The sequence below is a fragment of the Galleria mellonella genome, unplaced genomic scaffold, assembly GCF_026898425.1.
Source record: "Galleria mellonella isolate WM207_F2 unplaced genomic scaffold, CSIRO_AGI_GalMel_v1 utg36, whole genome shotgun sequence".
NCBI lineage: Eukaryota > Metazoa > Arthropoda > Insecta > Lepidoptera > Pyralidae > Galleria > Galleria mellonella.
In genome coordinates, this window is record NW_026442086.1 from 8,516,884 (window position 1) to 8,537,990 (window position 21,107).

Consider the following 21,107-nt stretch of genomic DNA (forward strand, 5'->3'; position numbering starts at 1 on the left):
CTGTTATTCTACAACCGTGTTATTCGACAAATAGTTTCAAAATTCAACTACCCCATCAGGGATTACAGTCAACAGCATAGGTATTTATTTTATTTACATATATAATTCACAATTACCTACCGTAAAGACATATTAACTGTTAGACTTACATGTATGTTTTATGGTTTATAAACCGTGGAGATTAATGCGATCATTTAGGTAAAATATAATAGCTTTTTTTTTTCTGAAACGTGGTCGAAACGTCGAGATAATTCAGGTAAATTATATAAATATACATTATTCTAATAAATATTTTTTCTTCTTTTTTCTTTCTTAATTCTAGTATCTCTGCTCATCCTAAAGGTTGACTAGTAGAGATTGCTTACAGTATTAAGTCCGTCTTTGGTATCGCCTCCACATTTTATTGAACAATAAAGTTTAAATAAATAAATAATCGCGTTAATTTTTTTTTTTTTTTTATACAACTTAGAATGGCATACAAGCTGACGGCCCACTTGATGGAAAGTGGTAACCGTCGTCTATAGACATGTGCAGTACCATGGACATTACAGAGCATACTGTTTCGCCCATGATACCCCCCATGCGTTGCCATTCCTTAGGAATCAGGCGTTATTCCTCTGTACCCTGTAAATTTACGCCATATCCCACCCTTCAAACCGAAACAGCCATGCAAACACAACTGCTTCACGGTTAATTCCCGTTTCTTATAAACTACAATGAAGACACTTTAGTTTCCGTGCACGTCCGCGATATTTCTAAAATATTTTAATGCAATTGACCCGATAGTCGTGATGCGTGTCTGTTCAAATTTCAATAAATTTGTTTGTGATCGTTTTGTGAATATGTGGAAAGCTATTGAAGTGTAAACAAAGCAATAAAAATACGAAAAAAAAAAGAAACTAAAAGACGTATTGGGACTACTAATAAAATCTCTGCAACATTTTGTATATACCTATTCAGGAATGTATGCAAATTCATTTTCCATTTTTACGTTATGAGGTCATGTTTTAGATACATTAAAGGTTTATAAAACAATGAACAAGATAAAAAAGGATGAACGAAGTATGTCGTTCCCATTGGCGATTAAGAGTGTATAAAAAATCATCAGTGTTCCAACTTTCCAGACAACTTTTTTCAATTTTTCTTCTCCCTAAAAAGTGTTTAGTTAGTTCATTGTACAGATATTTGGGTGAATGGGTATCGTTTGTAAGTATCAAATGGTGTTGTAGGAAGCTATAATATTTGTGTTTCTTATATCATCATCTTCCTGCCCTTATCCCAATTATTATTTGGGGTCGGCGTAATATAGTTTTGTCCATATTACTAAAGGATTTGGCTTACAGTTTTACGACCGGCCGCCTGCCTGACGTCAACCCTCTTTGGGAATGCATTTGTTGGTGGTTTGTATATCTTATATATCATTTATTAATTATGACTGTATGCTTTTAAATTAAAAACGAATAAGTGAACACTTTAATCGGACGCTTAAAAAGTTTTTGCAAAGCGTACATACAAAAGATGCGTTTACTAAGGAGTAATATAGTATAAACGTCCTATGGTCCTTCGTGGTCTTCGGGTTTCCGGCCTTCGGCAGATGATCCTTTAAAAAAACAAACTTTAAATTGCGATGTTTGTTTGTTGGTTTAGGTCAAATCTTGTAAGCTGAATTAGATCCTATTTCTGCTAACTAGTTAAGCTGAATTAGAACCTATTAGGTATTTGTTTTTACTAGCAATTTACCCTGTCAGGTCAACCGCCACGTGGTCCCCTCTGGAAACCGTCATGGTTAATTTGTAGTAAATTTGGCCGACGCGCTAACTGACCTGCCTTCATTCTCATTGTCTCAACTTCCGCTAGTGCCCCGCCATTGTGTACCTACCGTTAGCATAGACAAAAATTTGTTTATTGTTTCTTTTTTTCTTTTATTAACTTATTTTGTTGTAAAATGTACTAACATTAGGTTTTTTTTTTTTATGGATGATAATGGATTGGTAACCCTGCCTGCGCTATCGGTATATACTAGCGGGACACCAGTGAGAGATGATTGGTGAGGATGAAAAGGAAGGTCAGTTAGCCCATCGTGACGAATTTAACGATAAATTAGTCACGATGGTTTCCAGGGGGACGCGCGTGGAAGTCGACCTGATAAGGTATATTGATAGCGATGGGGACTAACTTCCCCATTACTAACGATCCCTTCCCCCACTAACATTAGGCTATGATTATGTTACTAACAAATTGGGTCATTACAGCCTGTAACAATAAAGTTTTTTTATTATTAAATATTACGTCATAGACGGGTGCACTATTCCATCTTCGTCCAATAAAAAATGCGGTTTTGTTGTAATTTTGCATACATCTTTAATTCTGTTGACAATACATTACTCAATATTATGATATTTTCAAAATGACCGTCGCCACAAGATGGCGGATTTTGTACATTATAAAAACTTGTTTTTAAAAATATTTTTAAACAGTCTTGTTATATGTAAATTACACCTAAGCCTATGTGTTGTACGACATCAAGTATATATTAATTACTATATGGTATCGAAGGTAAAACGTAGGTACCTAAAGTAGGCACATACTTACCTACTCGCATTTAATATAGATATACCAGATGTATGTATATCTGGCGGAGTGCTGCTTGTTTGTCACTTTTCTGTAGGTGGCCTTGAGCTTCAAGTTCTTATTTTGATACGTTTGTTGCCTGCTCGTAATGTGTTTGCTTACATTTCCATGTACATTGGCTTCTTTTGTATTGTGTTACTGTAAACAATTTTTCGCCTTCTATAAATGTAGTTCACATTTATTTGTATGGAAATAGCAATGATTGATTGAATGGAAGTCATTTTCTTGTAGATATATAGTTTTTTTTTTTTTTTTATAACTTGTAATAACTATTTATGCATCGGGGGGAAAGGGATTTTTAGTAATGGGTTTTAATAACTCTGTTGCTATCAATATCGACTATAACATCAGGTCGACCTCCACGCGGTTCCCCCTGGAAACCATCATGGTTAATTCTTGTTGATCATGATGGGCCAACTGACCTGCTTTCATCATCACCAATCATCTATCACTGGTGCCCCGCTAACGTATACCGATAGCGCAGTCGGGGTTACCATTCCATAATAACCCATAAAAAAAAAACTATTTATGCATCGTTTTATTATTATTTAAGATTTTTTTTTAATAGTTTCTTCAAATCAAATCAAATCAAATCATTTATTGCACGAATATGGGTACATACATTAGTTGAAAAAAATAATTACATGTCCATTATTCCATATTCTACCATATCGGCATGTACAATAAAGGCAATGTAAATAATGTAAAAATAAATATACTTCTCAAAAGAGAAGGTTAACCATGGTTTTTTTATGTTACATGATATTTAGTTAAATCAATTTTTTTTTATCGATTTTGATTATTCTTGCAATTGCTATTAATACTGGGTATAAAACACCTCGTCATTCTCTTCTACGTCGTAAAACCTTACCTCCGTAATACCTATCGGCTCATTTTAACTTCAATAGGCATGAGCCCTTTCAGGAATATAGGCCCAAGGGCATGATTTTCCATGTGAGAAAACATGTGATGTTAATTTTCAGGGACGAGATTGAAAAGTTGATACAATGTAAACGTCTGGAAGATGATATTCTGGCTCGATGCTGTATCGATAAATTCGATATTGTTTCAGATATATCAGGCTGAAGCTGTACCATTTCTAATCTATTTCAAGTCGTGACTGTTATTATAATTATCAGTTACTACGTTTTGAATACTTGCATTTTGTAAATTCTTTCTTTTTACAACGTGAGCTGGGTATCCTAAGAAATATTTTTTTTTAAATTGTCTTAGAAATTGGTCACTTCAGCTAACTGATTCTCACGGGCAAAGTTATGTTAATTAGTTTTTTTTTTTTTTTAATGAAACTTTATTTTCTGTCGTTAATTTTTATACGACAACATTTTTGCTATTTTAGTTTTGCTATTGAAGGTCTACCTGGGGTTTTTTTTTTTCGTTTTTTTTTCCTTTATTAATATTTATAATATATAACTTAATAATCCGTTCAGATCTGTTCCAGTAAAATATGTTAATTAGTTAGTTACGTATGGTTTTCATTGTAAACTACTTTAATGTTGATATCAACAAACATATATGTAATATTTGTCAGATCCGTCAGTATTCTACGACTGCGACGATATGCTTGTTGACGAAGAAATTCAGTTTCATATGGGGATAATTAACTGATATCGATCTACTTAATAAAATTTTGTACCTACCTCTAACTTAGTAACGAAAGTTTTATCTTTTATCACGAACACGGAAAATAAAGTTGTGTAAGTTACCAACTTGGCCTATTAATATCAGCCCGAGGATCTACTGGAATGTTCCGTCCGAGTTGTCGATGAGCTCGGAGATTCTTTAGATAACTTTCTTCAATATGTAGAGGTAAAAACTTTGCCGTGGAACACGCTTCCAATCGGCGTATCCATAAGCAGTAAATCATAATGAAAACTTTTGTTTTTCTATAATACTTGTTTGTGCTCAATGTAATTTGTGTGAAAGTTAATTTAATACCCTGTTTATCTTTAGGCTTTCGAATATTATTTTTTGTTGAAAATAAATCACATTTATGACCACAGACAGGAGGTAGACGCAAGTAGGTATCTTCATTAGTTAAGCATTAACACATTAATGCTAATCAACATTGTGCTACAACAGTTTGATATATGTTGATAGCAAACTCTCAAACTAAACCTTTCTCAAACATATCGTATATCTCTAATACAGTTATTGTCATTTCTATAAATTTAGCCGGAGTCAATTTAGTGAGTTCCTATTTCCGATTATGGAACAGTTTGCGGCGTCTGTAATCCATTTTTCTGTTTAGTACACTAACTGGGTGAGAATTCAGTTGGCTAAAAAAATACCTGAGTAAAAATTATAATCGTTACCTATAGCATTTTTTTTTATGGGTGAAAATGGTATGGTAACCCCGCCTGCGCTAACGGGATACGCTGGCGGAGTACCAGTGAAGGGTGATAGATGAGAATGAAAACAGGCCAGCTAGCCCATCATAATGAATTCATCAGGATTTAACCATGATAGTTTCCAGGGGGAACCGCGAGGAGGTCGACCTGGTTGGGTATATTGCTAGCAATGGGATTCTCAGTCTCCATTACTAACAATCCCTTTCCCCCTATCTATAGCATTTGTTTGATCCTTAGATCTCTTGCTTCCTGCAGTTTTAATAACTCGTCTTATGTGGGGAGAAATGGGATTATTAGTAATGGTAATAAGCAAGCAATCCCTTTACCAGCAATATACCGTATCAGATCGACCTCCTCGCGGTTCTCTCTGGAAACCATCGTGATTGATTAATTGTTGAATTCGTCACGAAGGGCTAACTGATCTGCTTCATAACTGATCTCACCCATCATCTCTCACTGGTACACCCTGCCAGTGTAAAGCGACAGCGCAGGCGAGGTTACTATTTCATTATCATCCGTTAAAAATATAAACAAATACTCGCACGCCGGTTTCGGAGACTCTTGTCCTCTCTTGGATACAGCAATATAAAAATTTAAAATGCAACTTCGGAATCCAATTTAAATTGTCAGGCAAGACCTACTTGCTGCCTAGCTTGACACGTCCTTGACTAAAGTTATAATTTCCAATCGAAAATAGATAAAGTTTGATTTTAACCCGATCAATTGACCTCTTAATCAGCTGACCTCCTCATTTGTGAACTAGTTTATGATGGAGTGGATGCACTGCACCGGGGAGGGGAGGGCGAGGGTCGGGAGGCCACTGCGACACTCGGAGTGTGAGGTGAAAATGCCGTATTTGCGGTCAGCAATACATCCGGGATAACTGATTATACTGTAAGTACTCTGCATGAGATTATCTGTTATCCCATAAACAAACCATAAACAATCCACCAGGGGATGAGTTTCCAATAATCCTTACTTACTTAATTCATATGTAAATTGATTCTAAAATTGTCGGTTTTAACAAAGTTTCTGTTAGTCGGAGCGTTTTATTAAGTAGAGTTACGTCTATTTCTTGTAAAAATAGTAAATACCAAGAATACTGTATAATGGTGTGTATGGTGTGCTCCTATTCCGCTCCTGCATTATTTTCCGTTTATTGGTATGGTTGGTTACCAATAAACGGAAAATAATGCAAGAGTATAAAAGTGTACAAATTGAGTATTGTACCAATTCATACGTCACATTAATTTAACACTTTCATGTTAAATTTTGTCATATTGATAATTGGCTTACCAAGTAGCTTGTTGTTTATAAGTAAAATTTTTTACACATAATAATAAATAATAAAATAAATACTTAAAACTACGGATAAAGAGAAATAATAAAACGTAAATTATTTTAAATATTAATCGTTGTTTATAAAAATAACTCGATTCAAATACTCGTACGGGAACAAATAAGGATTAAATTCTATCAAACGCAAATATAATTATTGAAATTGGTGAACATTTTGAATCTGTTCATCTTTTTTTAAATTCTTTTAAAAATACTAAATGTAAAGGCAGATGCTAAAATGAACTTTATTATCTGGATTTGAGGTGTCTTGAGATCGATTTGTAATGGCACGATTTCTACGTTATTTATGATATTTAAATTTATTGCACTGCTGAAGGCTTCCTCTGTTTTTTTATTTTTTTTCCAGTTCAAACAGTTGTAGCAGGGAAAAAATCTCATCAACAATACTCATTCACTAATGATGCGAAGTTTCCAACTAAAAAGGTATTTCTAAGGCAACGAGAGAACAGGTTTACCGCAAATTAAGTTGCGGGAAATACGTACCTATATTATTAATAATATTAAATATTTATATTCAATGACTGACAATAGGCTGTTGAAATTATGTTGATATATGTACTCCCAATTATATTTGTGATATTTAACAGTCAAAGTCCTTTGTTTTAGAATTAATAACATCAGGAAATTTTAAAATTAATTAATTGATTGGGACGTCTATAAGTTTTTGTATAGGGCGCTGTAACTGTAACATCTTTCGGGATTTTACTCGTAATTACCACTGTTATAAAATCACACAAACTCGCACACTGGTACCAAACAGCGATCGAGTTTATAACGGCGCCCGCAACTACACCTACAACAACGTTAACATGTAACTTGCGAAACTGCATTAAAGTGCCACAAATAGACACGTTGCAAATACAAACGACTCCCACAGTCGCAGTGCACCGAACGTTTTCTATTTACGTTAAGCAGATAGCACAATATGCGATATAACGCTGCGAACCGGTTACGTATATTCGCCTTAACGCTAAAAATAGCATCAACCCTCTTTACACTTACATAATTATTACTGGTTGGAGGCTGTGCTTCCTGCCCCCTGCCGCCGGTGCGCGCCCACCCCGGCCACCCCACGCTGGCAGGCGGCGCGGCACGGGCAACGCTGGCCAGTCGGAGGCAGGATCTCGCGTCGACTCGGCGCTCCTTGACCGCGCTTCTACCTCTATATGGAATCTTTAATGACGATCGCTTTTCTCCGAGCGAATAATTGATTTAATTGAATTTCTCGTATAGATTATTCATAAAATGTCACTGAGCCTTCGTTAATTGTATACGGCATACCGGCGTCGTCAGTAAATTCCAATATGCTATCGTAATTAGATGAGGCTTGTAGTAATTGTTTTTGGGCAATCGTAACCATAAAGGATTGTCAGTAAATTATATATATATATATATATATATATATACGCTTGTGAAATAATGTGACGGTGTTATAAACATTGAGTGGTTTGAGTAAACAAGAACCTTTAATGCTGTAATAATGTCTGTAAACCCAACAGCCGTCGCTACTAAAGGTAACTTGTTTGTCGTGTTATTTTCATGTTTTTTTGTCTTCTCTTATCTGTCTTAATCAAACTCTTTTACAGCACAACATCATTATATATATATGTGTGTTTTAACTGGAACAAAAACATATATTTTAAGAACATGTTTTGAAAATTTACACCTGAGACGTTTTGGAAAACTCATCAAGAATCAAAATTCAATGTAACTTTTTCTACAATATATGGCCTCGAAAGTGTAAGCATTATCTGTAGTTATTGCGAATAACATGCTAAACGGAAAATAAACTTGATAACAGCTACATTTCTTGCCAATCAATCTAAAAATCAGTACAAAAATAGTTTTATCTTCAAAAATATTGCCATTGTCTAATTCGATTATCGTTATTATTGTGATACAAAAGATAGTTGGGTATAAACATCTAAAAAAATATCTGTTAATAGAAAATTTTTACGGTATTTGATTGATTTCAGCAAACTTACAACTACGTCATTTTTCGAAACAAAGGAAAAGTTGCATTTTATGTTTTATTTTTAGATTATGTTTCTACAATGTCATCTATTTTTTTAACTATGTTGACAATTAAGCATACGTTCCACCTGTTTTTAGGGTTTCGTACCTCCAAAGGAAAAAACGGATCACTTATAGGATCACTTCGTTAACAGTCCGTCCGTCTGTCAAGATTCTTTTCTTAGGAATACGTGGAGGTATCAAGTTGAAATAGATATCATGAACTCAGGTCTGCAATCTCTTAAAGCAGTGAAAAAATCAAGCATCTAAATCGACGCAATCAAAAGATACGGCCGTTTATGTTCCATTTATATCGCATATATTGACATTCGCAAAGGGAATCAAAATCTGTAGGTTAGTTAGGATACTTCCCGTTGACCTAGAATCATAAAATTTGGCAAGAAGTAATGTCATGTAACAAGTACATAATACATACATATAGTACATAATACAAGTAAAAAAATACAAAAACCGTAAATATGTGGTTAGTATCACAAAAAAATTATACTTGATGATTTTGTACATAACCATCGTTGCACGAGTCCGACTCGCACTTGACTGGTTTTTTTATAATGGACGATAATGTAATGGTAATTTCGCCTACGCTAACGGTATACTTTGTCCACGTGTGTGTTGAGGCACCAGTGAGAGAAGATTCGTGAGAATGAAAAGGCAGGTCAGTTAGCCCATCATGATACCTTTTCATTTAGAATTCAGCGCGATAATTTCCAGGGGGACCACGGAGAGGTTGACCTGATAGAGTACATGCTAGCAATGGGACCGGTAGTCCACATTACTAACAACTCCTCCGCTCTTCTCCGCTCCGCCTGTTAATTAGCAGGTATTATTACCTTTGGACGCATGCAGTACCAAGAATATTTTGTAGACGTTGCTGACTCTGAAGAAAAGTTTGGCTCCTCCTGTACATGTATATAATTTTCCCGAAAACCTCAATGCGTAGCTCGTTGAACCAAAGATTTCATGGAAGCAAAATCTTCTAAAATAATTCAATATGCAACCATGGGCATGTATTACTTTTCAACAGCGATAATTGTGTACAACATGCAGAGAAAGACAAAATTTTTTCTTCAGAGTAGATTTGTTTAAACGTGCTATCCTTATTGATCCTGACTGACAAAAGACAAGTCTGAAGCTGTTCTCTAACGCAAAGGTGGCAGATGTGCATCTACTATAATAAGGGTGACCTTTGAGTCAATCAAATTGGGATCAAATCGAATTAACATTGAATTGACATCAAATGTTAGGTAGGGTGACGTAGACAGAGAATGCCGTAAGTATTATTCTTAATCTACCCTGGCTGATTTTGACACGACGTGATCTTCATTTGATCCCAATTGGATTGTGTCAGACAGTCTGCAGATTATAACTTTGATTAATTTATAATTGTAGTAAGTCCCTTCGTATTTTGTTATTGTGCCTAAAATATTCTATGTTGGCGTAATAACATTCAAACTGTCAAATTTTAAGTACAATCTTTTGACTTTTGATGTCTCGGAATTATAATTTTAAAAGTTGATAGCGTAACACTAATCACCCAAGAAGATATGCCACGGAAACTTTGAAATATAGAATCAAATTCCTGAACTTATAACAAATAAAAAGTTTCACCATATTCCTTTTTGGATTCATTAAAAATTAAACTGTTATCATGCATTGAACAAAACATTTAGTGTGCGTGACATGCTCGAGTTTGGTTTATTATTCAAACAGTTTGCGTCAATCTGTATTGTCTTTACCCTCATCCTAGGTTTGAAACGAATGCGATTTAGTGCGACTTTGGACACGCATTTTACACTGGCATGTAACCAAGTCGCAACAAATATTAACTAAAAAATATCTTAATAGTATTTTATCTTTTTCTTTCGGCTAAAAATCAGCTAAATCCGAGAACGCTTTGGATATCTATATATAGTCAGAAACAGACTTTTAAGGGAATAGAGTTAATTGCGCGTTCGCTTGTGATAAATGACAGTCATAATATCCAACCAGAGCAGGTAACGGGAAAACACGATCACCCCAAGAGCCACATGGAAGCGTAGGTTGAAAAAGAAACTGCATCGACTTGTTCTTGCTGGAATGACCTAAAAGTCCCGAAACTCACCCACGAATGTCAAAATGGAAGTCCTTTTTACGAGTCCTATGCTCCTGATGGGAAATGTCAGGAAGATATCATTACTAACTCACTTTGTCTAGTTGGTTTATTTATTAACATTTGCATAAATCCATGATAAAGCACGTAGTCACCTAAGAGTATTAATGTGGTCTGTCTTCTTTCTTTGTTATTATGGCTTTCACACAAAAGGGAATAGAAGTATCTTTTTATGTATTTGTCTGTTATTTTATTAGTGAATGTTTATCTGTTTCTTGTTATTTATATGCTGAATCAGTACATATTGATTATCTATCTATCTTCTATTTATACTTAGCGTCGATTATAGGTGAATATGCCATTGCCAACCATTGTTCTCGACGAAATCAAGTCAAATGTATGTAGATAACTAAAATAACCTTTTTCTATGGAAAACTCTGGGCGGACTGTTTGAATAGCTATCGGGATAGTTTCTTAAATACATTTAAAGATGTGAATTTTTCGTTTGCTGCAAAATACTACGGGCTTTTGATTTATAATCCTACCTATATATAAATTGACTAATGCAAAGGTCAATCAGTGACGTCACCCTGCGTCAATGACGTGTCAGGACCAGACGGGGTTTGCGTGCTACGAGAACACGTAAAAATGCTATAACAATTGGTCCCGAAACAGGCGATTTCGTGTGATTAAGTAATCGTATTGAAAATGTCGCATGACGTAATGTCTCACATACGCCCACTTTACGTTTGAAAGGGTTACAATAGACGTTCCCAATCGATCAAGTGAGAAATATTGTTTCAATTTAATTTAGTAACCTCATTGCGTAGTTGGTTAATGAACATTCGAGGTCCTTTGTTCTTGAGAAAATAACTAGCTTTCTTGGAATATGAAGCAAAATGTATTATTTGTAAGGACTACTAATTTACATTTTACTATAAATTTTTATAACATTAGGAATTATATAGGAAAAGTCGATGATGCGGCCACCTAGTTGCTGTAAAATTGTGAATACTACCACATAGAAGCTATAGACAGCAGATTTGACGAAATTGAAAACGAAAACGAAGTCATCAAACAGCAAGCAATTTTCATATAAATTTTAATAAGTTGGTAGTTACCTTTCCCAACAATGTCCAACGTCAATTTAATTAATTTCTTCTCTGTCACTAGTGTGTCTCATTATTTCTATATTTGCTTCTTACGTAAAAATTTGGTAGTGCATATTGAATTCTTGCTGTTTTAACACAGGAATAGTAGTGCCTATTTTCTCTGCCTGGTAGGACCTGGTAGGTCCAACTTATTATTTATGTTTGTTAACTTAAATAAAGGAATTTAATTATGATCCCAATAATACAAACAAACAAATCTATTTATTTAAATATACATATATATCTGATTAATATTCTATATCAAAAACCATTCCAACAGTTGACATGAAGATTATGGATTAAGGATGTGTTGGATCTAAGGCGAATAACGGTTTATCTTCCTTATAATATAAAATCCATAAATGCTATTATACGAATAATTCCAAGAAAGCAAGTATTGTGACATCAGTGCGGGTATAAAGAATAAAATGTGCTTACAAATGTAATCCAAGATTTAACTATAAAGCCATTTTGTTGGATTCTTCCGTAATGGTGAACATATAGCGAGTGCTGTGTTTGCTTTCTTGACAAGGCCTATTAACAAATATAACATGACGGGGAACAAGTCTATAGTAATTTAAATTGTTTACTACATTTTCAATACACTTGCCTATTATATTTTTCAGCTGTGTCAATTAATATAAAACTTGTTTCTTACATTAGCTGTGGCCTATTTTTAAGCGACTTCACAAAAGTAGAAGGTTCTGTTCTGTGTTCTCACCTGTATTTTTTTTTTGTATATTATCCTATATCTTCGCCAAATTTGGGCTGATTTTGATGTTTCTTTTTGCAATTGATTGAGTTTACGTGCATGATGTTCGTGTTGGTGGCTCGATATTGATTTAGTCAAGATTGAAGTCTTTTTTATCCATAGAATTGTAGAACTTATTAGCGTCATTTATCTTGCATGCTACATTAATGTTAGAAGCTTTCACGGAATTACTAACAACAACTGTACAAACAGACGTTGCACGGATGCATAGAAAATTATAATTAAAAAAAAATGTTTTTGATGTAGTAAAAACATCTAATCGCCTGTCTCCCATTAGAGTAGGCAGAAACAATGAAACGCCAAATGCTTCGATTCCAACAAACCTGCTTCGCTTCTTCCACAATCATCAATCTTTTCATACACGCTCGCCGGTTACGGGTACTTTTAATTTGGCCCTTCTTCAGCACGTCGCCTATTCGGTCGACATACGTCCGTCTAGGGCGGCCCCTACCGACATCTCCATTCATTCTTGCTCGATAAATCTCTTTGTAATTCTTTTTTCATCCATCCTCTCCAAATGACCAAACCCACGCAACATTCCCTTTTCGATTTTTGTCACTACAACGTCTTTCAGTCCACACTTTATCTACTCTAATCATACTGTTTCTTACTCCACTAATTTAAATGCTCTAGCATAGCCAAAACATAGATCTCCAGTATCACTGGATATACATAAATTGCAACAAACGTAACCTTAACAGTTTGCTATCTTGAAAAGAACTAACCTTCGTAGAAACGTAGTTCTAATTGTTATATTGTGTTAATTAATTAATTCACGTAATTAAGCATCTGATTTTAGGTTTTGAAATAGACGAAAAAGTCAATTTTGCCCAATTTTCTAAATTGCTAAAGAAGTTAGAAATTTTTTCGACGGTTATGATAACTTTATTCGAAATGCAAATTGGCGTATTCAAGATAGCAAAATGTTAACGTTGCATTTGTTGCAATTTATGAAAATTCAGCGATACTGAAGACCGATGTTTTGGCTACGAGTATTAAAATTAGTGTTCAAAATGTAAACATGCGGCAAATTCTGCCAGCATAGAAATTCTTTCACTTCCGTTGGAAAGAAATGGAGCGTTCGATGACGTTTGCGATATCTTTACCGACTCCAAAATGTTTGGCAAGAGAACGTTTTGTGAAAATAAAGAGATATTACATCAAGAAGTTGAGTGACACTTTATTCATGAAAGTGGGTTCAGTAGAAATTTAAACTAGCGAATAGTGTAGTGAAAAACTTAGTGATGTATGAAAAAGTTTTTACACTATTTTCAGATTCAGTGCCCTATTGTTACGTCAACAACGTTTATCCGACTGTCTCGAACAAATTATCTAAACAAATAAATGTAGACGTTAGAAGTACATAAGTAATATTTAATATGAAATAATAATAATGTCAGTATTAAATTATAATAAACTACCGTTATATATAAAAAGTTAAAATAAGTTTGGTAAACTTGTTAGATTATTAAAAAAGCTTCTACAAAATAAGGCCTATTATCAAGTAAAAGAGTTTCGCAGTGATGAAACCTCCAATCCTGTCCTAATAAGATTTCTACCTTTCTCTTCTCTTTCTCTCTCTTTACAATGCCTAAAATGTATATATGTGTCAATTTATTCCATATTTGTCTATATAGTACGAATCCATATGACAGTAATGTAATAAATAAGTAATATATATATATATATATATATATATATATATATATATATATATATATATATATATATATATATATATATATTACAAACCTATTTCATCAATGAATGTGGTTCACAAGATATCAAGGTCGGGCACACGCTATTAACTTATTATATCCTTGGTAGTTCAGGTATCTCTAGGTCAGGGTAACCATTTATCACCAGGTGTACCGCATGCTTGTCACCTTCACTATAACAAAGAAAATATGTATCTCTATCAATTTTTCTATAGATTTGCCATCTATTTTCTGTATGTTTTGTCCAGAAAATTTCAGAAACGAACAACAACAATATTTAAAAAATGACTTTGTCAAGTCTTGTCAGGTAAAACTCTTTAAATATTTGCTTATTAAAATTTTTGAGAATTAAGCTCTTGGGTACGAATAAGAATAATGGTTAAAATTTAAATGGTTAAAGGTTAAAAATTAATGCATGCACCGTGTCGACTCCAAATAATGGAATGTGAGCAAGCATCGTGTTGGTGATGATAATGTCTGATAAACCTCACCAAATCGCATCGTTTACAATTGGATTGCGTATATTATAAAAACTTTTAAACAAGATACGACAGGCCATTACGCATTTAACTTGTAGTAGTACATCCAACAGGACAATTAATTATTTAGTTGGATGTAAATCCCCGACGAATTTAAACCACAACAAGCAGCAGATTCATAGGACCCTAACTAGATGACAAATACACGGAAGTTCAACAGTAAAATAGGTACAACTAGCGCAACATATAAATTTAGGACACGTTTGACGCAGTCGCGGGCTGCGCGCGCGCCGCTATCCGCCCGCCCGCGTGCGTACGCCGGTGACATTAATTTGGGATTTCCCAGAGGTGTACTGACTCAGTCCGGCATAGTGCCATCTTTTGCCGATTTGTTGTGGCGTTAGATTCAAGTTTAATTACTCACCTGCGCTAGATAATCGAAAGTCTAGACGCTTACATAATGTATTTATTTCTCAGTCGTGTTTTTTTAATACGATTGCATATGTTAATAGTAAGCAGACAGTTCTTTTGATGATAAATGGTAATGCTAACCTACAGACATGATGATCACAACAATATGTGACACCTATCTGCACATCTCAGGTTGTCACACTTCAGGATTATTTACACTACCATCTCCCATCCTTGAAAACACAACAGCCAAGCTAGCCCAACTGCTTGATGACGGAACACAAGTGAGACGTGTATCATTGGGTCATGGCATAGCAATGGAGAGACATTGTATAAAGTTTCAGAGGATGGTCTTTCTGCCGAGACTTTTCGTAGAGACTACAGCATGGGATTCTTCAAAAAAGGCGTATTAAGGTTTTTTACGGGTCGGAAACGCGCGCGTGCCATACCTGGTGTTGCAGGTGTCCATAGGTTACGGTAACCTCGTTTACCCTCAGACGGGCCGTATGCTTGTTTGCCACCATAGTAGTATAAAAAAAAGTTAGAATTGATTATAGGGATCCTAATTAATTGGCAAACATAATGTTTATGCACTGAAAATACTAGGTAATATCATTGTTCACTTTAGATGTAATAATTGTATGGCAACATTCTCGATAATTCATAAAAACATTTTATTCTTGTATGTGACAATTAATAAATTTCATTGGAGGTAGAAAGAAAAAAAGGTTGTTGGTGTCTGCTCTTAAATACAGAAATAGAACAGTTTTGTCGTTGTCGCTCTTAAAATATTTAATATGTAAAAGATTTAATTTCACAATCGTGAGAGTTGACTTTTAGAATTTAATATTTTTGTATTATTAAATAAACTACGCAAAAGACAATTTCTCGTGTCGCTAAAAAGACATTTCAAAATTGAAACGTCTATAGGACGACTCAAGATCGCAACCCTTAGTTCTTATAACATTTACGAGGTAATCTCAGGTAACTTTAGCATGCTTTAGGGAACTGTATGATCTGAGTACGTAATAAAAGGAATTTTCGCTAATCAAAGGGTAAGTCATTTGAACCAAGTTTGAATCTAGGTAGTGTAGTAGTACTTTTAAAACAATTGATCGTTTTCGCATTCTCGGATCTATTAAAGAAACTTGTCGTACATACAGTCCACTTATAATCTCGCACAATCATAATGGATTAAGAAAGAGTGAAGGATGGGCAACAGCGTCTCTCTTAAAACATCTCTAAAACCTGTTGCCAATCCGCCTTCCAAGCGTAGCAATTACTGGCAAAACCCCCGAAAGGGAGGCTTATGTTCAGCAGTGGACAGTTAAGAGCTAATATAATGAGTGACACACGGACAACATCTATCGTTGTAGAAATATTAAGATATTAAATTAATTATATTTTTATCAAATGTCTTACTGTAAATAAATTAACATAAGCCTCCTTTATGTTCAGCAGTGGACAGTTAAAGGCTGATATGATAATGGACTACCTATTATAATATTTATAGCATCCGGATAAAGTCGGAGGTACAGCTAGTTATATAAATGCTAAGTTAACGAGCTTGGGCTATAAATATATCAAGATCGAAGTAGTTTTAATATAATTAATGATGAAAGATTAATCACTTTCACCGGTTATTGTGAATAACTTTTTGGATGATAAATATAATAATTGTGACGTGATTGCTTTCGACTGATTTATAACTCTTCTTGGTATATTTTTTTGAATCACACTTTTTATAAGTTTTGTGAAAGTTTGTTGTGCAGTTTTACAAAGTGAATAAACACCGTATAAATTTATTTAATTACTTCTTTAAAGGGGGACAATAGTTTTTAATGATTTATAATTAATTTCTTTTAAATCATTTTAGATTGTTCTAACTCTACTGGTTTTTTACTGGGTGAAAATGGAATTTTAACCCCACCTGCCCTGTCGGTATATGCTGGCGGAGTATCAATAAGAGATGATACGTGAGGATGAAAACAGGCCAGCCTATTGTGCCAATTTCCACAAGAATTAGCCACAATTTTTTCCAGGGCAAGCCGCGTAGAAGTCGACCTGGGCTCCATTGGTAGCAATATATTCTACTGCTTGCAATGGAGCTGTTAAACCCCATTACTTATTCAGTAATTCTATCAGTGCATGGGCATTCGTTAGTCAGTATTAGGCATGGGTAATATCAACACCACTTCGATATTATTATATATGTATATAATATAGTCATTGATTGTGGAGAAAAATTCACCGTTGCCACCCATTTCGATATTGTTTGTCCTTATCGCTTGGATATCTATATTCATTTCGATCCGGTGCATAGTTTAGTTATTTTATATTGGATAACCGATATTTAATACGGTTGTTAATAGATCAATACATAGGTATTGCAACTAAAATATATAGATATCGCTATAAATTACCCACCCTTAATTAGTATGTACTTAATTTTTTTATTTATTATAAGCTTGCTTATATTTATTTCTAAATAAATAAATTCTTAAATTTTACGCATTCTTAGTATTAAATTTAGTATTTAGCATATTTCTGTAATCTCTGTAACAATGCAATTCTTATTACCATGGATTCGATCTGATTTTGTAAACGGAAGCCGGAAATCCCATTAAATTTCGGTTCGTTTGATTTGTCTAGAGTAGTTAGCTGACAGATGTTGATCGGGGTCGGATCAGATTGTTTGATTTTCCGTATTAAAATATGGTTTTAATTAAAATTCGCAGTTAATATTTCGAGTTCTGTTTTTGAATGACAGTAAAATTTATCTCTAAATTAATTTGATAACAGCTACTCAATCCTGCTTCGATCTTGATAGCATTTAATCTACAGCCGTGTAAATGATCTCACACATACCACGCGTAATCGTGTCGTGGCTGCCGACTCGCTCGGAGGTCTTGGTCGTACAAATTGCCTCGTGTCGTTAATTCTACGGGCACATTCCTAAACGTTCAATAATTCAATCCAGCTAAGCAGCCTTCCTAGTTAATTTTGTGAACGGAAACGTTTCATTAAAATACGCATCCTAATATTGTAACTACATTTAAGTTATTATTAAACCATATTTATATATACTCCATGCACCTATCTATTACTTTTGAATGATCACTACTTTATTGACGGGGACCTGATGTCTATAATACGGGCTGCGGCTTAGTTTAGACTCCAAATTACAAATTATAAAACTTATGTTTTATATAAAAGTAAATAATCTGTTTCTTTTTTACAAATTACAATACTACACGTATTGTAATTTGTAAAAATGTATCCATGACGTTGATCATACGATGAATTTTTCTATTTTCGATAAGGATGAGAACCTTACTACAGTAAAAAATATCCTGCATCGTGCAAATTCAAGTATATATTACAGTACACCAAATGCCATCAAAATTTGTCTAGTTTTTCCATGTTGTTGCTAGAACAGACAATTTTATTAAGTATATAAACTTAATAAAATTGTCTGATATATATAAATATATATATATATATATATATAAATATATATATATATATATATATATATATATATATATATATATATATATATAGATTATTTTCATAAAATTACTTAACTCTTATGCATAGTTCACTTTCTTTCGGGACCCAGCAGTGTGGGTCGGTGTGTCTCGGGAGCGCGAGAACGACGACCTAGACCTTTTTTTAAGCTTTTGAATTTAGTTCATAAGCTGGTGAAGTTTATACTTATAACGAATATGTAAGATTAAATATTAAAGAATAAGACAAATTATGGCCGTTATAATTATTTATTTTTGCAATTAATTTTTCAAAATAAATAAATCTTATAATTGCCATAAAATCAACAATATTATGTATATTGTTGATTTTATTAAACGATAATTCGATTTCAAGTCTACAATTGATTATTAAATTTGGTATTTACATTTGTCTGTAGCAATATTCCTTTAAAGACGCTTCCGTAACGTAAATAATACGAGTCGAATTAAACTTGGCATCTCGAATTGCGGACGCAGATGTTATACGAATTAAGAACTCGTATAATGTGGTGGTGAGTTCATCACAGTCATTTCTAATTTCCCCGCTATTGATGCTGTTGATGTAATAAGTCTATTTGTGGGCTAGGCGCCGCTGTCAGACTGTATTGTTTATGTTTGAACCAGAACCAGGAGGTGAGTAAGTTTTGGAGTCAGAGCGGTGGCGCCGTGCGTCGCCGTCGGGACCGTATCATCAGTTAAATATATCTGCTGACTGGTGACCACTTTAACGAATAGTCCAACATAGCTAACACTTCTTTTGCTTTAAATTATACGCCACTATTTATAAACATTTTAGTAGCCATTGAATCGGTTAAGTAACCTGTTCATAATTACATGGAATATTCAATATGGGTTGCTGGATTTTATATTCAGCTAGTTTGTCTTCTCTGATATATATATATATATATATATATATATATATATATATATATATATATATATATATATATATATATATATATATATATATACTCGTACCAATCCTTGATCTGACTAATTTTTAAAATATTGTCTATTAATTAAGAAAACATATATGTGCTTTATTTGAAAAGCAATTATTTAAAACTTTGTTTCTGAAACCTTGCTTGAAACTTGGTAAAATTTTTAGAGGCTCAACATGGTAGTAAAATATTTTGTTTAAACAGGTATTATAGAAATCGTTTAACAAGAAAGTTTGAAGATATTGCATTACATAAAAAAAGTACAATTCAATTGAAAAGTCGCCGTGTTGGCATAACACAATAAATACTAATTTATGGTTGAGAATGTAGTGTCGACTGACTTATGTTTGGTTCTTGAGGATGTAATATCAACGATAACATTCAGAATAAATATGAATAAAATCCCTTTTTTTTTATTTGTGTTTTTTGCACATAAATTTAGCAATACATATGTTATCTATCAGTAACACACCTGTACATAAACATTTTATGCAAATGAAGATTTACGACAATGAAATCCAGACAACAATTATTGCAATAGCTAGTTAAAGAAATATACAGGTAGAAAGAGAAGTGATTGTGTGACATTATGTCAGCTGATACTGAATGTTTGTAAACGGTTCATTTGTTTAGTCTTCCTATATGTTTACAATATAATATTTTACTAATGAAATAAAAAGTTGTATTGGCGCCAATAACTTGAAGTAAAGAGAGAATAGATTGATCGGTATATTATATAGATAAACATAAATAAAGTACTGATGTTCTAATTATCGACCCAAATAAATCGTAACAATTGGAAAATTATCCATAACGGCCTCTCATAATGTTTATATCACTAATATAACTAAACGAACCGATGTTTGTAATTTGGCAAGTCAAAGCCGAGGCCGCTGGATGTGTCACGGGCGTGACGTCCAGACGGCCACTTCTGCGCCGTTTGCCGGTTAAAAATGAACCGGATGAATCAACCACTAAACAAACCTAGCGTTTTCAAATGATATTTGAGAAGGCCCAGTCTCTCCAGATGATATTGAGACGCTAAAAATAATAGCCACTTTTACTAGACGAATGTTGGAAATACAAAGTGAGCTTCGGTATCTTCAATGTTAACTTATGTAAATACAAATAACAATTGGTTATTTTTAGTAAATAATATACTGTTTGTGAACATTCAAGGCTATTGTTTCAATATTTACATATGTAACAATATTCAAACATTAATTTAAAGTTATTTACAGTCAGATCTTGTCGGAATTCCAACGTCATCGCGACGTCACACCGACGTGCTCTGAAATTTAAAGTGTCTCATAAATTTAATTAGAAGGCATTCGCTTTTGAATACGACCAACTTATTGAATGGAACAGTCATCTTAACAGGAAAATAATAATCTTTGATATAACTGTTTTCAAGGACAATCCTTGTACCGCCGTCAATGTTTGTGTTCGTAAGTAAAGTTCACTATTATGCCATTTTATGATCACTGTCGCAGAGTATACAATAAAGTCAAATTTTGAGGGATTGATGACCGAAACACCTTACTTGTAACCTGAACATACTTGGAGACCAAGAGACAAGACAATTGCTATGTTGTCGTAATCTCCAAGTTAGTTACAGTTGAT

The 21,107-nt window shown here is 33.8% G+C and overlaps 1 protein-coding gene and 1 long non-coding RNA gene across 2 annotated transcripts in view; one reads left to right on the plus strand and one right to left on the minus strand.

Annotated features, from left to right (window-relative positions):
* The window catches only part of LOC113520725 (histone deacetylase 4), a 115,995-nt gene that overhangs the window by 14,777 nt on the left and 80,111 nt on the right, over positions 1-21,107 (plus strand). The window lies entirely within an intron of this gene.
* Positions 1,449-8,173, minus strand: LOC128201187 (uncharacterized). The gene is made up of 3 exons (XR_008253107.1): positions 7,362-8,173; positions 2,593-2,769; positions 1,449-1,600 (listed from the first exon to the last, which is right to left on the minus strand). It is a non-coding gene; the product is annotated as an uncharacterized LOC128201187 (long non-coding RNA).